The sequence below is a fragment of the Eulemur rufifrons genome, chromosome 6 (genome assembly GCF_041146395.1).
Source record: "Eulemur rufifrons isolate Redbay chromosome 6, OSU_ERuf_1, whole genome shotgun sequence".
Lineage (NCBI taxonomy): Eukaryota > Metazoa > Chordata > Mammalia > Primates > Lemuridae > Eulemur > Eulemur rufifrons.
The window spans coordinates 16,691,556-16,697,713 of NC_090988.1; the positions used below are offsets into that span (position 1 = coordinate 16,691,556).

The following is a 6,158-nucleotide window of genomic DNA, read 5'->3' on the forward strand; positions in this document are numbered from 1 at the left end:
GGGAAAGGCAAGGCAGGGCAGGGTAGATAGTTTAGGATTGGCTGGTTTGAATAATTTCAGTGGCTTTGGGCTATAGAGGTGGTCCCTAGTTGGCTGGCACCTGGGATGATTAAGGCAGAAGAATTTTGTCTCCTGGGGAATATGGGACAGACAGAGGAGGTTTGGCTCTGAGATTGGTTCATTTGCATATCAAAGACATACTCAGGGCTGGGCCCTTTGCAATCTTTGATTGACTAGCCCAGGGAGAGGCAGTCTCTCCCCAGGCAGAAAGGTTTTGTAAGATGTGCATTCATAGGCTGGGCGTGGTGGCTCACACATGTAATCCTAGCACTCTGGGAGGCCGAGGTGGGTGGATCCTTTGAGCTCAGGAGTTCGAAATCAGCCTGAGAAAGAGCAAGACCCTGTCTCTACTAAAAATAGAAAGAAATTATATGGACAACTAAAAATATAAACAGAAAAAATTAGCCGGGAATAGTGGCACATGCCTGTAGTCCCAGCTACTCATGAGGTTGAGGCAAGAGGATTGCTTGAGCCCAGGAGTTTGAGGTTGCTGCGAGCTAGGCTGATGCCACGGCACTCACTCTAGCCTGGGCAACAGAGTGAGACTCTGTCTCAAAACAAACAACAAAAAAAAGATGTGTGTTCATATTAATAAATTCAGCCAAATCTAAAATTATATTCTTTTGATCCTGATCTAACACCTTTAAGTTCCATTCCCACACATATTCCCTGACTTTCTGTCAATATCAATTGGTATTTGAGAGATCTTGATGAAAGGTAAAGAGAATTGTTTGTACTTGTCTTATAACTTTTCAGTAAGTATGAAATTATGTCAAAACAAAAAGTGAAACAATGTATAAATTGACAAACTCTCAATATTCTTTTGGTGTGTATAGTATTTCCTCATTGATCACCTTGGGGTCTGCTGCAGCTTGAATCTATCTGGTTATAGATCTAAAAGAGGTGGTAGGTTAAGGTTTCTAGGAGGATCAGCAGTCCCCTGCCAGGCCACTACCTCTGGGGAGGTCTTTACAGATTCTCCAGGTAAGGAAAGATTAACTTCAGATAAAGAAGAGGGTCACTTTTTTTTTTTTTTTTTTTTTTTTGAGACAGAGTCTCACTCTGTTGCCCGGGCTAGAGTGCCGTGGCGTCAGCCTAACTCACAGCAACCTCAAACTCCTGGGCTCAAGCGATCCTCCTGCCTCAGCCTCCCAAGTAGTTGGGACTACAGGCATGCGCCACCATGCCCGGCTAATTTTTTCTGTTTATATTTTTAGTTGTTCAATAATTTCTTTCTATTTTGAGTAGAGATGGGGTCTCGCTCTTGCTCAGGCTGGTCTCAAACTCCTGAGCTCAAACGATCCACCCGCCTCAGCCTCCCAGAGTGCTAGGATTACAGGCGTGAGCCACCGCACCCGGCTTCACTTTTTTTTTTTTTTCAAGCAGAATTCAGGGTTCAAGGTTTTTAGCTTTGTAGGAATCTATCCATATGTCCCCATCCTAAGATTCAGGGTCTTACTCTTTCCCAATCAATGTCTTATTTTTAACTCAAGAGACCCTGCTAGGTTACGAATTCAATTCTTTTTTTTTTTTTTTTGAGACAGAGTCTCACTCTGTTGCCCAGGCTAGAGTGAGTGCCATGGCGTCAGCCTAGCTCACAGCAACCTCAAACTCCTGAGCTCAAGGGATCCTCCTGTCTCAGCCTCCCGAGTAGCTGGGACTACAGGCATGCACCACCATGCCCGGCTAATTTTTTCTATATATATTTTTAGCTGTCCATATAATTTCTTTCTATTTTGAGTAGAGATGGGGTCTCGCTCTTGCTCAGGCTGGTCTTGAACTCCTGAGCTCAAACGATCCGCCCACCTCGGCCTCCCAGAGTGCTAGGATTACAGGCGTGAGCCACCGCGCCTGGCCTTATGAATTCAATTTGCATTGAAATTCAGTCCTCTGCAAGTGGAGATTTGAGATTCAGAAATCTTGACCCCGAGGCTACCAGAGATAAGTTTCTTCTAAGGGCATCATAAAGCTTTCTTGGTCCCTTCCCTAGACCTTGAGATGGGAATTTAAAGCCCTGAGTTCATCATCTTCTTTCTCCAAACTTTCCCCACACTTTGAAGCAACCAACATTCCTCATTACATTGCTATCTCTGCCAAAATATTCTATGGCAGCAAATATTTGGCTACCCGAAGCTTTGCCTTCTATAAGCATTTATCATAGGTGACCAAAGGTGAGAATTTAAGTAACTGTTTACCTGTGGCAATAATCATAACTGCATTTAAATGTAATCAGACCAGAGAACCAGTGTCTGACTCCTATCTGTAAGAATCTGTCGCCTGAAACCACGGCCAGTACCAATAAGTGTATAAGTCAGGGAGGCAGAACTACTATGAATTATGAGACAAGGAATTTATTATAGGAATTAGACCTTGCACAATTGTAGAAGGAGCTGGGGAAGTGAAAGACCAGGAGAGCAGTCAGAGATCAGAAAAGGGTCACCAATGTGGGAAATGAAGTGCATCTAGCCACTGACACGGGACTGTGATGGGAAAGCTCGTGGAGAACTCTGTGTAGCCACTACCTCCGTGGATCCATCCCCAAGTGTCTGGGGCCACTGGTGGTCAACAGGGTCAGCCACTGGAAGGAATTTCTAGACACTGGTCTAACCAAAACAAGGACAAGCTAGAGCTAACACTTCTTTTTTTTTTTTTTTTTTTTTTTTGAGACAGACTCTTACTCTGTCACCTGGGCTAGAGTGCAGTAGCATGAAAACAGTTCACTGAAACTTCAGACTCCTGGGGTCAAGTGATCGTCCTGTCTCAGCTTCCTGAGTAGCTGGGGCTACAGGTGTGTGCCATCACGCCTGGCTAATTTTTCTATTTTTAGCAGAGACAGAGTCTTGCTCTTGCTCAGGCTGGTCTCAAAATCCTAGCCTCAAGCAATCCTCCCCTTCGGCCTCCCAGAGTACTAGGATTATGAGCACCATGCCCAGCCTAGAGCTAAAACTTCTGTCACCACATCTAACCACAGTGACCTTCAGAGAACACTTTGCTCTTCATTTCTACCTTCCAAATCTCACACAAACCCCTCTTTTGGGCAACTCTAATCTGAAACTGTTCAGTGAAGGGGATTCTCAGAAACATAGTTCCAGCTTTACCAAGTTCACCTAATACAAACCATGATAATATGTAATATGTGAACTTGGACTGTATCCTGGATTGTGAAAAAAAAACCATTGGGGCCGGGCGTGGTGGCTCACGCCTGTAATCCTAGCACTCTGGGAGGCCGAGGTGGGTGGATCCTTTGAGCTCAGGAGTTCAAGACCAGCCTGAGCAAGAGCGAGATCCTGTCTCTACTCAAAATAGAAAGAAATTATATGGACAGCTAAAAATATATATAGAAAAAATTAGCTGGGCATGGTGGCGCATGCCTGTAGTCCCAACTACTCGGGAGGCTGAGGCAGGAGGATCGCTTAAGCCCAGGAGTTTGAGGTTGCTGTGAGCTAGGCTGATGCCATGGCACTCACTCTAGCCCAGGCAACAAAGTGAGACTCTGTCTCAAAAAAAAAAAAAAAAAAAACCAAAACCATTGAAGACATTTTAGGGACAATGGGATGAATTTTTATATGGATTAGCTATTAGATGATTAAAAGGAATTAATGTTAATTTTTATGTTTGATAATGGCATTGTGGTTAGAGAAGAGAATGTTATTCTTAGGAGTTATGTGTTTAAATATTTAGTAGCAAACTTTCAAATGGTTTCACATTTATATATTTGTATCACATATTAAGTGAATATGGCAAAATGTCAACAATTGTTGAATCTAGGTGGTGGATCTGCAGATGTTTCAACTTTTCTATATGTTTGAAAAATTTTTTGGAGGTACACAATATTTTAATTTTATTAAAGAAAACAAATAAAAATAATTTGTTTGCAGCAGATTCCCATTTCCCCAACTTTATTTGTCTCTTCAGTTTTCAGAAGCTTTAATTTTAAAAAATGATATACCTTTTCTTTTGGAAGTTGTACAATAGCAATAATTAAAATCTATTTCTTCTTTGGTTGTTGAGGTGTATTAAACAGCAATAAGATAGTATCTCTGTCTTCAACAATACAGCCTGTGCCTTGTTGTCTGTACTTTCCAGCAGCCTTGACTGAATTTTCAGAAACTTCCTCTTTAAAATCTTCATCTTTCATTACTTCGGCCATAATGAATCCCTTTTCAAAATCTGTGTGAATCTTTCCTACAGCCTGAGGAGCCTTTGTCCTTCTCCTGATGGTTCATACAGGCACTTCATTTGGGCCTACAGTGAAAAACTATTCCAGTTGGAGTGCCGCAACCCCAGCCTTAATGATGTTTGGCAAAGCACTTTGTGTCATATTCACTTCCAGATACTTCTGTCTCTCCTCAGCACTCAATTCTTGCAACTCGAGTTCCAAGGCCCCACTAAAAGAATGACCGGCCGGGTGCGGTGGCTCACACCTGTAATCCTAGCACTCTGGGAGGCCGAGGCGGGTGGATCCTTTGAGCTCAGGAGTTCAAGACCAGCCTGAGCAAGAGCGAGACCCCGTCTCTACTCAAAATAGAAAGAAATTATATGGACAGCTAAAAATATATATAGAAAAAATTAGCCGGGCATGGTGGTGCATGCCTGTAGTCCCAGCTACTCGGGAGGCTGAGGCAGGAGGATCGCTTGAGCTCAGGAGTTTGAGGTTGCTGTGAGCTAGGTTGACGCCATGGCACTCTAGCCCAGGCAACAGAGCAAGACTCTATCTCAAAAAATAAAATAAAATAAAATAATAAACTAAAAAAAATAAAAGGAATGACCAAGGCAGCTGGGTCATACCTGTCCACCCACTCTTTAATTTTTATCAACTATTTGCTTTTCTTTCTAATGCCGTCTTTTTTCAGAAAGATTAACCAAGTAGACCACTGGTTTGAAGTCAAAAATAAGTGTTTATTCAATACTTCAATCTCTTTGTCATTCCAGTCGTGATAGAAGTGAACAGGTTTCTTTTGATCTATCACCCAGGGTTTGACTTTGCACATTCTGTGGTATTCAGGTTTTAGTTTTTTATCTCCTCTGCTCCTCCGCTCACAGCCACCTTTTCTAGCTTATCTATAATGGGCCTAATCATGTCCTCATCTTTAAGCTGAAGCTCTCTTTACTTGCCTCAGTGGAGGAAAAAACAAACAAACAATAAGCTGAAGCTCTGCATATATTATTTCTATATCTCAAACAGGATTTACACTTCCTTTAAGTGTAGCATAGTATTATCATCTTCAAAAGCACCTTTCATCTGACACAGGTACTCTGCTCTCATTAGGATCAACAGTGCCGAGTGGGAAGTCTTCTGCTGAAGCCTGACTATTGGTTAATACACTGAGGAAGGCAGATTTTCCAACAGTGTTGGGATTGTTGGCAATCCAACAGTACCAATTTTCAGTGAGGTTCCAAATCTTCCCATGATTGGGGGTGGTTTAATTCCATTACCTCCCTTTTTGAGGGGCATCATGCTTGGGGTGGGCGATGACACAGGGTCCCAGTGGCAGTGACAGACAGATCCTGCCAGCAGCTGAAGTCGGGGAGGAAGGAGGAGAGAGCCCAGGCCTGGCCTCTCCATTGAGCAACACACACTACAGCGGGAAGCATTTTTTTTTTTTTTAAAGATAGGGTCTCACTCTGTCGCCTGGGCTAGAGTGCCATGGCATCATCATAGTTCACTGTAACCTCAAACTCCAGAGTTTACGTGATCCTCCTGCCTCAGCCTCCTGAGTAGCTAGGACTACAGGCATGTACCACAATGCCTGGCTAATTTTTCTATTTTTTTGTAGAGATGGGATCTTACTATATTGCGTAGGCTGGTCTTGAACTCTTGGCCTCAAGCAATCCTCCTGTCTCAGCCTCCTGAAGTGCTAGGATTACAGGCATGAGCCACTGCACCTGGCCTGACTTTTTTAATAATAATGTAACAGGGAAAATAAAAGACTGCTCTGGATTCTTACTTCCTCTGGAGGCCTTCCCTACCTGCCTCATGTTACTCTGTCAAAGTTGGTTCTGTCCATTCTTTCACTCTCCAAGGTAGAGCTCTAAGGCATTTATCATGCTGTACTATAATTTCTTGGTTTCTGGTCTCTTCCTGCTCTAAACTTTGA

The 6,158-nt window shown here is 43.0% G+C and overlaps 1 pseudogene; it reads right to left on the reverse strand.

Moving 5' to 3' along the window:
- Positions 1-4,048: 4,048 nt before the first annotated feature.
- Positions 4,049-5,515, reverse strand: LOC138383787 (obg-like ATPase 1; annotated as a pseudogene).
- Between the last annotated feature and the right edge of the window lie 643 nt (positions 5,516-6,158).